This window comes from Protopterus annectens, chromosome 7.part0 (assembly GCF_019279795.1).
Source record: "Protopterus annectens isolate FY-2018-M chromosome 7.part0, PAN1.0, whole genome shotgun sequence".
Lineage (NCBI taxonomy): Eukaryota > Metazoa > Chordata > Ceratodontiformes > Protopteridae > Protopterus > Protopterus annectens.
In genome coordinates this window covers 1,585,034,116-1,585,049,963 of record NC_056739.1, presented here as the reverse complement: position 1 = coordinate 1,585,049,963, position 15,848 = coordinate 1,585,034,116, and the positions used below count along the sequence as shown (strand labels likewise).

Genomic DNA, 15,848 nt, shown 5'->3' with positions numbered 1-15,848 from the left:
ACACCAGCACATATTTTTTCGTCCTCTTAGGGTTGCCAGATTCTTGACTGTCTGGTTCGGGACAAAAGGTCTTTCACGCAAGGTGAAGACCAAAACAAAAAGGTCTTTAGTTTTTAATGTGGAACATCGCAGTTTAAAGGAACTGGCAACTAGTGTTATTTATATTTATATCTATCTATCTACATATATATATATATATATATATATATATATATATACATGCGCACACACACACACACACACACACACACACACATGCGTTTATAGATGTATAAGCTGTGTTAAACCTGTACATATGTATAGGCATTGCATGCAGTGTGTGCTTGTTGACATTGATTTTTGGTTCTTGTGTTCATCTGATTATGTTTCTGTGCATATGTGCAGTTACTATTCAGATAAAGAATGCTCAAAATATAAATGCACACTTGTCATAATTTAATGCTGTCAAGTTTTATACAGTGGAAGTAGTGTGCAGGAAAATGCACCTGTTTGCGAGTCTGAGTAAGGTTTAGATAAGGGGATAGATTTGGTGTTATGTATGCTCTGTGTCTTTTTGTCTTGAATAGTGTTACTGTTAGGTAGAATGTGTTTAATAATGTTATGTGTAGGGTTGGGTGGACAGACTTGGGGTTAGGATTAAAATATCAAATTATTAAAACCCTTTCACTAACAGTGTCACTGTCAAGATGACAGTTGATCTCAGTTTTCTAGCTGGGAATTTACTGACTTGTATTTTGGTGGGAGAGATGTTTTCAGTAGTTTGTGATTTAGTATTGCAGTAGTCCAGTATTTTCTGCCTTCATATTTTTTTTTTCTTTCTGGTTTAGTATTTTGTTTTCTAACACACACACACACACACACACACACACACACACACACACAGTTAATCATAATCATAAAATATAATGTGTATATGTAGATGCACAGAAACATTGATGCACAATATATAGATTTCTGCCCATCAAAACTCATTTAAACAAGAACATTAAAACTACTTCAGTCTCATAAAGAGAACAAGTGTTCTGTTCTTCGATTTCTCAGCTACAAAAAAAAAAATGCAAGCCAACACCTTGCCCTGTGTACCACTTTACTCATGTGTGTTCAACCTAGCCTAGCAGCTGCCCTTATCCTAATTTGCCCAATGTTACTTTACCAGAAATCCTTTCCATATCTCAGTCGGTACCCAAGACACCTGCTTTAAATACTGCAACAGACACATTAAAAACACTAAAGCCGTCATCTACCGTAGCGGGGACCCTCTTTTGTTCAGTGCGGAACATCAAGCAGTTCCCCATTGAACAGAGCTCCATTTTTTGAATTTTTTTTTTTTTTTTTGATTGGTTCGTATACTGGTATATGAACCAATCAAAAACTCGCACAGCGGACCCTCTTCTGTTCAATGCGGAACATCAAGCAGTTCTGCATTGAACAGAGCTCCTTTTTGCAATTTTTTGATTGGCTAGTATACCGGTGTATATGGGCCAATCAAAAAAAAAAAAAAAGGTGGAGGAAATTGGAAACAGGGATATCTGGTTTTTGAAAATATTGCGATTTGTTCGGGTTTTTGAAAAACCCAGACAAATCTAAGAATTTTCAAGAACCGCCCGGATGCCCAGACAGGAGCCCAAAAAGAGGACGTGTCTGGGGAAACCCAGACATATGGTAACCCTAATTCATACCACCCTAATAGACCACTTTGACCTAATGAACATCATCATCTCAGTATACATAAACCCCACAAATCTTCTGGCCAAAGTCTCCATTCATTCACTGAAAAATGGAACTCTATCCTTCTGCAAATTAAAGCTACCTCTAACTTCTCCTACTTCAAACACCTACTAAAAGACCACCTAAATAAGACTTGACTCTCCTCCTGCACTAGCCCAAGCTGCCCCCTCAGCATACTTTCTACTTATCCCTGCGCATCTATATTACGCTGTCGAAAACTCAAACTGTTGACAGCGTAATAATCATCACTAAAATGTCGAACCCCCAGAACATCGAACATGCACAAAAAAAAACCACCCAAACACAACACAAATTGCTCTATGCAGGGGGGCAAGCCCTCCTGCACCCCCCCCCACTACTTAAATATACCAACTCCTAGATTGCACTGCATTGCAGTAAATGGAAATCTCCCCTTATGGAGATTTCAATTTACACACTCGATGACTTTTGCTTTCGACATTTTGGTGCCGACAATATCAGCATCGATATTGTTGGCCTTCAACAGGGTGAAGTAGACCCATCCCTGCTTTGGGAACTTAATCAAGCTATTTGTAAGATAAAAGACAAATAATGTTGCCTAGGCCTATCTGTTCTAAAGTGTGTATTCACTGTGTTTACCGTCATCTCTGTGAACTGTAACTCATGAATTCTTTAACTATTGACTGTTTTGTATCAACTTGTTTCTGTCTAAATATTTGTTCTGTGTGTGCATACATTCACAGTGTATTAATTGAAGTAGTGAATGTTTTGCTTTAATATGTTGTCCTTCTGAATTAGTTTTTATAACAACTTTATTTTAACTGTAACCATATTATGTCAATGTGGAGCTTTTCTCCCTGGGAATCTGGTGAAACTGTGATATTATCCCAGTCAGACTTTACCAGTAAACAAATGTCAAATGTGTGTACCACTTCATACCATTTTGTTCATTCTTAAATCCTTTTATCATTTTAACTGACAATTATTTACCCGTGTACATCTAGCTTTCAGCAATACCACTGCAGACTATTAATTTTATCATCTAGAAAGTCACACAACACCATTAAAATAAAGCAATTATCTCTTAGGATACCATAATTAAGTGTAATTGAGATGCATCATAACTAAATTATTAGTTTAACATCAAAGTCATAAATGCACCATGGTATTTGCTAGCTATCTGAAGGAAAGAGTCAAGGTCATCTAGAGGCATTTTCCTTGTCCAAATCTTATTAACGAAAGTTGCATTTCTGTGCATTATAACCTAGGTTTTAGCTGAGTTGTGCTATTTATCCTTTTACATACTTGAATGGCTTTGGGCAGCTTGATGAAACAAAAAAAGATTAAAACTGTATATTTATTTCTGCTTGAGGCCTGTAGATGTGTGTGCATGAAACTATAAGTCAGAATTCGATCGCTTTATTTGGACTGAAAAACAGGGCTTTAGCTCGAAATTGTTGGAGAAGTAGCCATTTCTGTGTCGGAGACCTCTGTTACAAGGGGAAGGGGAAGCTATAGAAATAATACAGAATCTTACAGGTTCATAGGTGTTTACTAGGCTAATAGCCCTGAAGCGTTTACAAGCCTAGCCCATAGGATTTCCCTGGCATCATGCCACCCAACCTTAGTTCCTAATGCCTCTGTCGTGTAGAGCCACTGAAGTGATCCCTGGGGTGAATTTTCAATTTCCCATCCACTCATCAAGATTTCTCTTGAAGAGGCCAGTGAGGTGCTCTGCTTGACATGCATGGGAAGTCTATTTCATAGCATGGGCAGTCTCTGGGTTATGAACCTGTCCCTCCAGCATGTTCTGTTGATTGTGGTAATGAGGTTGAGGTCTCTGGAGTGTGTGGTGCGGAGGGATTGAGATTTCGTTAGATGCAGCATTTCTAACAGAGCTGGGTCAGACATGGCTTTGTAAGTCAAGCAGAGATCGCCTCTAAGTAGGAGATATGAGACAGAAAATATTTGGAGTTGTTTGAGTCTGTCCATATAGGACAAGTGTTTAAGGCCCATGATCCTCTTTGTGAGGTCCTTTTGTGGCCTCTCCAGTTGTTGCAGGTGTCTAGTGAAGTACATGACAAATGGGGCATTGTACTCGATGACTGGCCTAATGAGGGAAGAGTAGAGGGAGACAATGACCTCTTTCTTCCTGGATACAAAACCATTAGTAATGAGATGTGTCACATAGAAGGACTTTCTGACCACAGTAGCAACGTGGTGGTCAAAAGAGAGGTTGCTGTCAACCTGTGTTCCCAGATGTCTTATAACGCCTTCTGTGTTCAGTGGACCACCATCATTGTGGTAATTCAAGGGAACCGGGTTTTTCCCACAGGGGATGAAGACACATTTTTTGGCACTGAGCTTAAGGCCATGGTTCTGACACCAGTCGTTGGTCTCATTGAGGCCTTTCTGTAGGACTGAAACACACACTTGTATCTTCTTCCAAAAAACACAAACAGAACTGCAGGATAGTTGTAACAAAAACTTTACTGGTGCATCCGGTACCACGGCTTACGCCTTCAAGAAATCTTTAATACACCAAGCAGCAGATATTTAAATACATCTTTCATTGATCATTTAATTGAACAATTATTAAATTTAATTAAATATAATATGACAATTCCAGCCCTTATATAATATATAAATATTTAAAGCCACATTACATACATTTTCTAAAGTGCCTATATTCACATTAAATACTATTTACAAACATATTTTATTTGGACAATATATTATAGTGTTCCTTATATGGGGAAAGATTTAAAAATGTATCTATACTTTTGAATCCCCCCCCCCCCCGGGGTATAAAGTACCAGAATTGATAATACATTTTGTTTCTAATCGCATCAGTCTCTTCACAAATTCATCTCCCTGACAAAACTTGGGCTTGGTTGACACACTGTAAGAAAAAGTGGAATTTGAACTACAATGATATTTCACAAAACGTTCTGCTACAGTGCTTTCCAATCTACCTCTCCTAATGTCTCCTAAGTGTTCCACGATCCGTTTTTTCACTACCCTTTTCATTTGCCATATATGCCACTGTGCTGGAAGACATCCACAGCCTATAATATAAATCACCCCCCAAAACTCGGTTATATTGATCCCTTGCCTTATATAACTTACTTTCTCCTGTAGCAGATTCATGAATTTGAAGGAATTGTTAGGTACAAGCAAGTTAGAAAGGGAACATGGAAGAAAGGGTATTTCCCCTTGTAGCACGTGTAAAGTGTGCTATAAGATTAGGAATATAGATGGGGTTAACATCAATGGTAAGTTATATAAGGCAAGGGATCAATATAACTGTGAGTCTTGGGGGGTGATTTATATTATAGGGTGTGGATGTCTTCCAGCAGTGTTACAACTATCCTGCAGTTCTGTTTGTGCCTTTCTGTAGGATGTCAGTATCACTTGGGAGTTAATAATAGCTCCCAACTTGCAATCATCTGCGAACTTTGTCAGCCAGAGTCTCTTTGTGTTGGCCTGAACTTCAGAGAAGTAGATACCAAACAGAAGAAGACCCAGGACCGAACCCTGTGGGACTCCACTCGTGATTGGTCAGCAGTCTGACTTGGAGTCACCTACTTTCACACTGTGGGTTCTATCTGTGTGCCATATTAACTCAAGGTGGTGACCTCTTGGAGCCATAAAATTAATAAATAACTGAAAGCAAACTAATTTAACAGACAAGTTTTTTTCCAGGTCAGTCGTTTGGGAAAGGGGAGTGTCACAAAAATTTGCTAGGCTCATAATGCAAAAGAAGTAATCATTAGCATATTTCCTGATTGGTATATATGTATGCAAGCAATTATCCTAATTATGCATCTAGGGCAAGAGCTATCAGGTGATGATTGAGGTGTCTGCATTAAAGAAGTGTATGGGGTGATAGTCCCTTCTCTGAGAAACCCTGGTATAAAAACTTGATACAAAAACTAAGCAAGAAACCATCTGATTTCACCTTTGAAGCAGGAAATAATTATTAAATAAGGCACTTTATTTGCAAGAGCATAATCAGTAGGGCCTGATTAAATTAATAAAAAAGTCAATCGCAGGTCACAGGGTACAGTGAAAAGCAACAGGTGCATGAGAGCAACTCCATGGCAGCCTAGCAGATGTCTGTATGCCCATGAAAACTTGGAGTGTTGCCAAAGGGAGAAATTAATCATTAAGAAAGCATACTTGTGGTGATCCTTCAATTTGAGGAAGACCAGGACACCATTTTATTCAAGGGCACTCTTTCTTTTACTTGTCTGTCAGAACTCAGATGTCCAAAGGCCACTGTAACTTGTGTAGGGCAGTGTACTGTCTAGGAGTTTTAGTGTGGGTTCATATGCATTAATTACTTTCCAGTAAAATGTATTGACATACTGGTGCTACTGTATCATTCGATTTCTCTATATTTCTTCTCTTCGGTCGTGCTAATGATGTAGATCTGGCTTTACATAAAAGGATGGTGCTGTAATACTATGCCTCTTGTACTAACCATCACTACTGCACTCTGCTTGCTTTCAGGGAAGGTTGTGTACTGAATCATCATCTCATTCAGATATCACAGGGTATGGAGTACCACCATTCACGAGTTTGGAGAGGGTTATTTTTTTCTTTGAGTGCATAGCAAACATTTTTCCTGTATGTATTCGCAGGCATTTTATTTTGGTATTACCTGTCTTTTTTTTAATGGTTCTGTTGAATTATCACTTAAGACACAGGCAAACATATATTTATATAAAAGAAAACAAACCATATAAGCATATTTCCAGTTGCAAACATTATATATCATTAGGGTTACCATACACGTCCTGTTTTTGGGCTCCTGTCTGAGCGGTTTTTGAAAATTCTTCGATTTGTCTGGGTTTTTCAAATACCTGGACAAATCTCAGAATTTTCAAAAACCAGACGTCCCTATTTCCACTTTCTTCCTCTCTTTTTTTTGATTGGCCCATATACATCAGTATACCAGCCAATCAAAAATTGCAAAACGGAGCTCTGTTCAATGCGGAACTGCTCGATGTTCTGCATTGAACAGAAGATGGTCTGCTGTGCAAGTTTTTGATTGGCTCGTATATCGGTATATGAGCCAATAAAAAAAAATTGAAAAACGGAGCTCTGTTCAATGCGAAACTGCTTGATGTTCCGCATTGAACAGAAGAGGGTCCGCTAGGGTAGATGACGGCTTTAGTGTTTTTAGTTTGTCTGTTGCAGTATTTAAAGCATGTGTCTTGGGTACTGACTGAGATATGGAAAGTATTTCTGGTAAAGTAACATTGGGCAAATTTGGATAAGGGCAGCTGCAGGGCTAGGTTTGACACATGTGAGTAAGGTGGTACAGAGGCAAAGGTGTTGGCTTGCATTTTTTATTTTGTAGCTGAGAAATCAAAGAACAGAACACTTGTTCTCTTTATGAGACTGGAGTAGTTTTAATTTTCTTGTTTAAATCAGTTTTGATGGGCAGAAATCTACATAGTGTGCATCAACGTTTCTGCACATCTACATTTACATGTTATATTTTATGATTAACTGTGTGTGTTTAGAAAACAAAATACTGAGCCAGAAAGAAAAAAAAAACTGAAGGCAGAAAATACTGGACTACTACAATACTAAATCACAAACTACTGAAAACATCTCTCCCACCAAATACAAGTCAGTAAATCCCAGCTAGAAAATTGAGATCAACTGTCATCTTGACAGTGACACTGTTAGTGAAAGGGGTTTTAATAATGTGATATGTAGTACAGCACCATCTTACTCATGTATTTTAATTCGAACTCTGTCTGTCCCCCCAACCTACACATAACATTATTAAAAACATTCTACCTAACAGTAACACTATTCAAGACAAAAGGACACAGAGCATACACAACACCAAATCTATCCCCTTATCTAAACCTTACTCAGACCCGCAAACAGGTGCATTTTCCTGCACACTAACTACTTCCACTATATAAAACTTGACAGCATTAAATTCTGACAAGTGTGCATTTATATTTTGAGCATTCTTTATCTGAATAGTAACTACACATATGCACAGAAACATAATCAGATGAACACAAGAACCTAAAATCAATGTCAACAAGCACACACTGCATGCAATGCCTATACATATGTACAGGTTTAACACAGCTTATACATCTATAAACGCATGTGTGTGTGTGCGCGTGTATATATATGTAGATAGATAGATATAAATATAAATAACGCTAGTTGCCAGTTCCTTTAAACTGCGATGTTCTGCATTAAAGACTAAAGACCTTTTTTATTGGTCTTCACCTAGTGTGAAAGACCTTTTGTCCCGACCCGGCCAGTCAATCTGGCCAACCCTAAGAAGAAGAAAAAATATGTGCTGGTATAATACCTGCACATATTTTTTCGTCCTCTTTTTCATATAAGAAAATATGGTAACCCTATCATCTATTTTCTTTTGTATATCTATCAGCAATTCAACATTACATATAAATTAATCAATTCCTGCCTTCCTTTAAACCTCACTCCTCCTTCAAAGCATTATTCTGCATGTATTGCTCCCACAATTCTCACTTTTCTATGCAACTTGCTCTTACCCTTTTATAAAGATCCCACTTACAGTTATATCTCTCTTATAATATTCATTACTGCAAATACTGTTGGTTTATCGATTTCCATTTTCTAGTAATTGATTTTATGGCAACTACCAGAATTAAACCTAACAAGGCCTTACTAAATCTAGACAATTCAGATCCTGTATTGCAGCTCAAAGAAAAAAAAATTCTGTAGTTACAGCCATTTGCTCACCCAGTGTTTCTGACAGAGTACTCTGTTGGGAATTTTTAAAGTCTAGCATCTCATTATAATTCCACAACGTATGATGTTAAGTTGTCTTTCTCGCCTTCATTCTTGCTGCTTGGGATCGGAGCCGATCCTCGTCTCCGACTCTGCCATCTTCAATAGCTCGAGAGCTGTTTACTGGCTCGAGGCTACCCCTTATCCCATGATGCCTAGCGATAGCTACCCAGATCTCGTTTGCCACTTCAGCTGCGAGGTGTGTTGTTTTCTGGCACAGGCTTATATTTTGAAATTTTTTGTGCAGAAATATATTCTTATACTCCATAAAACTATTAGATAAATTACCTTTCTCAGTTTTATTCACTAGTGTGTGTTGTTGAGTACCTTGTTCTTTTATAGTCCCTTTTTAGTAGAACTCGTTTAAGTTAGAGAGTTCTCCCCTCCCCCACTCCCTTCCCAAGGACAGCCGTTTAACTTAGAGGCTCTCCTTTCCTTCTGTTTTTGCTATCGTTTATGTAAAAAAAAAAAGGGGGAGATTGTTATATATATATATATATATATATATATATATATATATATATATATATATATATACACATAGTCTGTTGTACTTTGACTAGAGTAGAATTTTTTTTCTATCTGTGTTTCTCTTCTTGTGCTTGTTTTTTTGTGGTTTAGTTATGTCTAAAGAAGCTAAAGTATCTGGATTTAAAAAGTGCGACTCGTGCTGTCAGAAAATGTCTCTTGACAGACGGTCACACTAGTTGCGTTCATTGTTTGGGTGCTGTTCACCTGCAGGACTCTTGTTCTATCTGTCATGCCTTTAGTCCAAGAGTCCTGTAGGAATGGAAGAACAAATTGATCCTTTGGGGTCTGTTAAAACCTCAGGATTACCGGCAAAGAGTTCACAGACAGTGAAATCCCCAAAATCCTCGAAACCGTCAGCTCCACCTTCGGAGCCGACTCCAGTACAGGATTTACCGAGTATGTCAGTTCTAGCTGGCACCAAGACAACCCCTCCATCGGCTCCATCGGAGCCATAAAAGGCTGAGGTCCCCTTCGTTAGAGTCAGTTCATTCGGCTCCTGGCTCTCCATTATTGCAAACTGAACGTAGCCACCATTCTTCACACTCCTCTCGATCCTCTAGGCTGTCGGATCATGATATGGAGAGAGTAGTAAGTAGGTTGCTAAAATCACAGGCACTAGCTAAAATATTGTCTAGCCCTCCTCAACAGGTATTGGCTCCATCCACCTCCCTTTCTTTTCCTCCTCCGACTCCATTGAGCTTGGAGCCAGAGTTCGTTGGGGTTCGAGTGGTGGAACCGTCGGCTCCAATAACGTATCTCCTTCGGTTCCAGTGTCAGCTCCGATTCCCTCGATAGTACCTTCGATCGAGGAATCTGGATGCCAGGGCTCCCTCGTTAGCTCCGAGGAGGCGAGTGGCATCGGACCCTTGTCCAACCCCGTTCTCCCCCTCGGAGCATCGGCACAGGTGAGCTCTGCTCCAGCATCGGCCTCATAGCCATTCCCCTCGGTTCAGAGAAAGATTCTTATTTATTCAGAACCGAAGCTTTCTCTGCCTCGAGGCAGGGACGCCTTTGAGGTCATGCGGAGTGTGCTGTCCCCCGAGTCAGCTCCATTACCATCCCCACCAACTCCGTCCCCCGTAGTGTCTGTGCCAACCTCTGTTCCTCCTCCAGACCCCAAGCATAGGGAACCGATCCTCCAGGACACCCCATTGGGTGCTTCCTCTTCTTCCGAGGCCTCCCCTGATCACTCAGAGGAGCCCCCTTCGAAGAAGAAGTGCAAGAGAAGCACATTGACCCCCCCCCCCCTGAGTCTGTCACTTCTGATACAGACTTAGATGAATCGGAAGGGTCCCCAAGATCCCCCTCTGAAGATGTTTCCTTCTCAGACATCCTGGAAATGCTTAGGCAGAGGGGGAACTGGAATCCCCTAGCCCCTACCGAGGATGAGTCTGTATTTCTGGATGCTTTCGGTTCCTGACCTTCCACCTCCTGGGTTTCTCCGCCTTTCGACCCACTTATGTCTGTAGTAGCTCGAAAGGCTTGGTCAGCTCTGGACACAGTGGAACCAACTCCGAGGAGACCTGGTAAATTTATTACAGCTCCTCAGGATAAGCAATTCCTTTCTAAAGGTGTGCCCGTTGATGCCATGGTGGTAGCAGCAGCCACCAAAAAAGAGTTAGCAGAGACCTCTTCATCTGTTCATCCTCCTAACAAGGAGTCTAGGACGATGGACAGGTATGGAAAGCAAATGTTTGCTTCAGCAACCTTCTCCATGAGGTCCCTGAACTATCTATGTCATTTTACTCGACTTCAAAGGGATCTCCTTAAAGAGCTTGGAGATACCCTTCAAGATCCTACAGCTGAGGGAGCACAAGCCAAAGTAGCTTCCCAGCTAACGATGCTTAATTCTGTAGTTAACTCCTCCATGAAGTTCATTTCCTATGCAGCAGATGGAGCGAGTAGAGCTGCAGGCACGGGTGTGGCCCTTAGCAGGCATGCGTGGATGGGGCTGTGTCACTTTGCAGAACCCTTTCAAGCGTCCTTCATCAATACCCCCTTTGATGGCTCCTTTCTCTTTGGGCCACAGGTGAAAGACACGTTGACTAGGTGTGAGCAAGAAGGCAAGACTCTCTCTGCCATGGGAGTCCATTTTTCCACTCCCTCTAGACCTTACCCCAAGGGTCAGAAGAGTGGGAAGATGTGGTTCTGTAAATCTCAGGGAGCCTTACCTGACACACATAGTGATTTGTCCTCCAGAGGTAGAGGGGGAAACAATAATAATAGATGCCACCCTCATGGCAGAGGGGGTCCGCAGAACCAGGGCAACAGAGAATCTTTCTCTGATAAGCCCTTCCAGCATCCCTGAAGGGTTGCCCGACTGCTCACCTCTGGAAGCAGTCGGGGGGAAGACTTTCACTGTACCCAAAAGCCTGGCAGAATTTAACAAGAGACAGATGGGTATAGTCCATTATATCCGGAGGTTACTCAAAGACCACCCTTCCAGATGTTCCACCCAGTCTGAAGGTGCAAGCAGTAATAGAAGTTTCAAAACTGCTAGAAAAAAGAGCCATTCGGGAAGTCCCCGCAGACCAGTACGGATCCGGAACTTACTCAAGGTTCTTTTTGGTACCAAAAAAGACAGGGGACTGGAAACCGATTCTGTTCCTCAGCAGACTAAACAAATCTGTGCAAAGAACAAAGTTTCGGATGGTCACGCTACAGTCCATTCTACCCTTCCTGGGTCAGGACAATTGGATGTGCTCGAAAGATCTTCAGGACACATACTACCATATCAAGATGGACAGACGCTCCAGGAGATTTCTTCGCTTTCAGGTGGGGGCCAGTGATTACCAGTTCAGAGCTCTGCCTTTTGGTCTCACCACAGCCCCTAGGGTGTTCACCAAATGTATGGCAGTGGTCACGGCTCACCTGAGATGTCAAGGACTCCAGGTGTTTCCATGTCTAGACGACTGGCTCCTCACTGCTACCACCAGGCATCAACTCCTACAAGCACGGGATTATACAATCACATCTTGCACCCAGCTAGGTATTGCAATAAATTTAGAAAAATCTGCCTTGTTGCCCTGTCAATCTATCACTTACATAGGAGCAGACTTGAACACAAGGGATATGTTACACAAGGGATATGTTCGCAAGGTTGCCACTAGAAAGAGTGTCCACAATTCATCAATGAGTGCAAATCCTAATGCAGAGCAAAAGGATCCAAGTCAGGTATGTCCTTCAAACTCTGGGCTCCATGGCAGCTGCCATTCTTCTATTCCCGCTAGCACGCCTCTACATGAGAATTCTTCAGTGGCTTCTTTTCACGCAGTGGTCTTTCCAAGCGCTACCCATGTCTCTCATGATCCTGATCACGGAGGCATGCAAAAGACACCTTTCTTGGTGGATGGTCTCCCCACTAGTTACTCAGGGCAGACCTTTCATACAACCCCCTCCTGTAGCCACAGTGATGACAGATGTCTCCCTGATAGGGTGGGGGGTGGGCATTATCTGGGCAGGACAGTCCAAGGCACTTGGCAACCTCATGAGTACTATCTGCACATAAATGTCCTAGAAATGAGAGCCGTGCTCCTAGCGTTGCAAGCTCTTCAAGACTCTCTTCCTTCCGGGACCATTGCAATTCAAACAGACAACATGTCAATGGTGTGGTACATCAACAAGCAGGGCGGAACCAGATCCTACCCCCTGTGTCGAGAAGCACTCAGACTTTGGCAGTGGGCGATTTCCTCCCAACATTTTCCGATTGCAATGCACATCCCTGGGAGATCCAACGTCATAGGGGATAGGCTCAGCAGAGCTATCCTCATGCCTCACGAGTGGTCTCTGAATCAGGAAGTTGCGGATTTTATTTTATGCAAATGGGGACAGCCTTGCTGTGATCTTTTTTCCACCCCCTTCAACAACAAATGCAGCAGCTACTTCTCCCTTCTTCCGCTTCCAGGTCACATACCCAGAGACGCTCTAGTCCATGATTGGCCTCAGTGACTTCTTTATGCTTTTCCTCCATTTCCCCTGATACCAAAACTCATACAGAAAGCAAAATCGTTGGGTTGCAAAATGATCCTCATTTTCCCCTACTGGTTCCCATTCCTGCACCATTACCTTCTCGAGCAGCCCTGGACTCTGGAGCCAATTCCAGATCTCCTGATTCATCAGTCAGGCGGGTTGCTTCAGTCCCTCCAAACTCTCCAGCTCACAGCTTGGGTGCTCCACTTCCAACCTTAGCCAGGCTTCCCAGCATTTCCCCAGCAGTCCGTGAGATTATCGTCTCCTCTCATAAGTCTACAATGAGAAAAACTTATGCCAGCAAATGGAAACATTTTTTTTGTTGGGCAGAGTCTAGGAATGTGGATCCCTTCTCAGTCTCAGTCCACGAAATTCTAGAATTCCTAGCACAACTGTTTCACTCCGGGGCCGCTTCCGCTATGATTAGAGTACAATTAGCGTCCATTTCTAATTTTCATATTGGTTTGTCAAATTCTAACATTGTCTCATAAGCTCTGTAAAGCTTTTTTGAGAGGAGCAGCTCTTCTTAGACCTCCAGTGAGAGATCCGCCTCCTCCTTGGGACCTTAATTTAGTCCTAACTTCCTTAATTCTGCCTTCTTTTGAACCAGCAGCATCCTGCTCCATCAAGTTTCTATCTTGGAAGACACTCTTTTTGGTAGCTATCACTTCAGCTAGGCATGTCTCAGAACTTCAAGCACTATGTGTTCATCCTCCCTATTTGGTGTTTCACAAGGACAGAGTTGTTCTGAGGACTAATCCTTAGTTTCTTCCTAGAGTCTGCTCAGAAAATAATTTAAACCAATCTATAGATCTCCCTGTGTTCTTCCCAAATCATAGCAACAAGGCAGAGTACAAGCTTCACCAACTGGACGTTCATAGACAATTGCATTTTTACCTACATAGAACTAAAGAAATAAGAAAGTCAGACCAATTATTCCTTTCTTATGCCTTAAACAAACAAGGTCTCCCAGTTTCCAAGGTGACCTTATCCAGATGGTTGTCCCACACTATTACATTTATTTACCAGTTAAGGAACAGAGTTACCAATTAAACCGAAAGGTCATTCTACCAGGGCATTAGCCACCTCCGTAGCTTTTCAGTCTAGGTTGCCCATGGATTCCATCTGTGCAGCTGCCACATGGGCAAACCCTCATACCTTTATTTCTCATTACAAGGTGGATATGGTCTCCTGGAGCAGAGCTGACTTTGGTTTCACTGTTCTGAAGAGTCTGTTCCACTGAGCCACCCAGGGTGTTAGGTGCTAGGGACGCTGTCCAAAACAGCAAGAATGAAGGCGAGATAGACAACTTAACATTAAGAAGTTATGCACCTACCATAACGTTCCATGTTAGTTGTCTTCATCTCGCCTTCTTTCTTGTGTCCTCCCTCCATCCCCCATCCTAGTTGATGGAGAGGAGTCCCTTTTTTCACTGGCTGAGTATTATTTTATTGTTATTCTTCTGGCTAGGTCTTCCTAACCTATTCTAGATATTAGAATGCATGGAACAACCAGGTTTTTGATAACTGGTTTCTCTCTTATGTCTGGATTAGCTATTTCAAACGAGATCTGGGTAGCTATCGCTAGGCATCATGGGATAAGGGGTAGCCTCGAGCCAGTAAACAGCTCTCGAGCTATTGAAGATGGCCGAGTTGGAGCCGAGGATCGGGTCCGATTCCAAACAGCAAGAAAGAAGGCGAGATGAAGACAACTAACATGGAACATTATGGTAGGTACATAACTTCCTATTCCCCATTACCTCTTCCTTCTGCATCACACCTCCAACATTTTCCATCTGACTGAGGAAAAATTCTTGTCTGCTTGGATATAAAAATAGCTCTGCAAATAATTCCAAGCAAAAAATCCTAAATCATCTCGACTTTGTTACATATTTGGGAGCTATACACAAGTCCTCCCATTGTTTCCTTGTGAATTGCTTACCCAGCCTCTCTTCCCAATCTTTCTAACCTCATCTTATTTATTTGGGTCTATGTCAGCTTATTGAAAGCTGCTAACATCGAACGCTAGTTGATTGACCTCTGAAGGTCGAACAACCAAAATAGCGAAGACACAGAACAGCAAATTTTTTTTTTTTTCCCCTATGGAAAAAAATCGCTGGGCTGCTGTTGGGAATTTTCCATTTCCTCCACTGTGGTGCAATCTCAGAGTTGGTATTTTTAAGTAGGGGGTGTTGGGGGGGCAGAGTCCCCCACTTTTAGTTGTGTTTTATTTATTTATTTTTTCCTGGTAAAAAATATCGCTGTATTGTGTCTTCGCTATTTTGGTTGTTCGACCTTTTGTGGTCGATCAACTGCCATTCAATGTTATCAGCTTTCGATAACCTGATATAGACCCGATTTATTCCTATAGTTACCATGCAGTATCTTGTATACCCTACTAATTTTCTCTTTATAACAGTAGCTTCTCTTCTAGATTCAATTAAAAACTCTGCCAGATCCTAACTTTCACTTAGGATTGCCCCATCCTTTCTTTTTGCCTGTACTCAAGAAAAATATTTTATTATCTTTAGTCCAAAATTTTAACAAAGAAGTCTTATATATGTAAAAAAAATTATGAACTAATAATTTTGTTAAAGATTATTTACCGATTTGTAGATGTGTTCATTATAGTTTTATTAGATAATGAGATTGATTGCTGCATTTAAGCAGTTAGGATTCTGATGAAGTCTTCCGTGTCAGTAGTTTGGCTTCTTTTGGCCTTTTTAGTTTACTTGTTTTGCACACTGTAATTTCATGTGGTATTGGGGTGCTTTTTTATTCTGTATTACTAGGAAGGCAAAACAAATGAATATTACCATTTAA

General features: G+C 41.3%; 1 protein-coding gene across 9 annotated transcripts in view; it reads left to right on the top strand.

Annotated features, from left to right (window-relative positions):
• The window catches only part of WNK2 (WNK lysine deficient protein kinase 2), a 2,812,908-nt gene that overhangs the window by 1,197,044 nt on the left and 1,600,016 nt on the right, over positions 1 to 15,848 (top strand). The window lies entirely within an intron of this gene.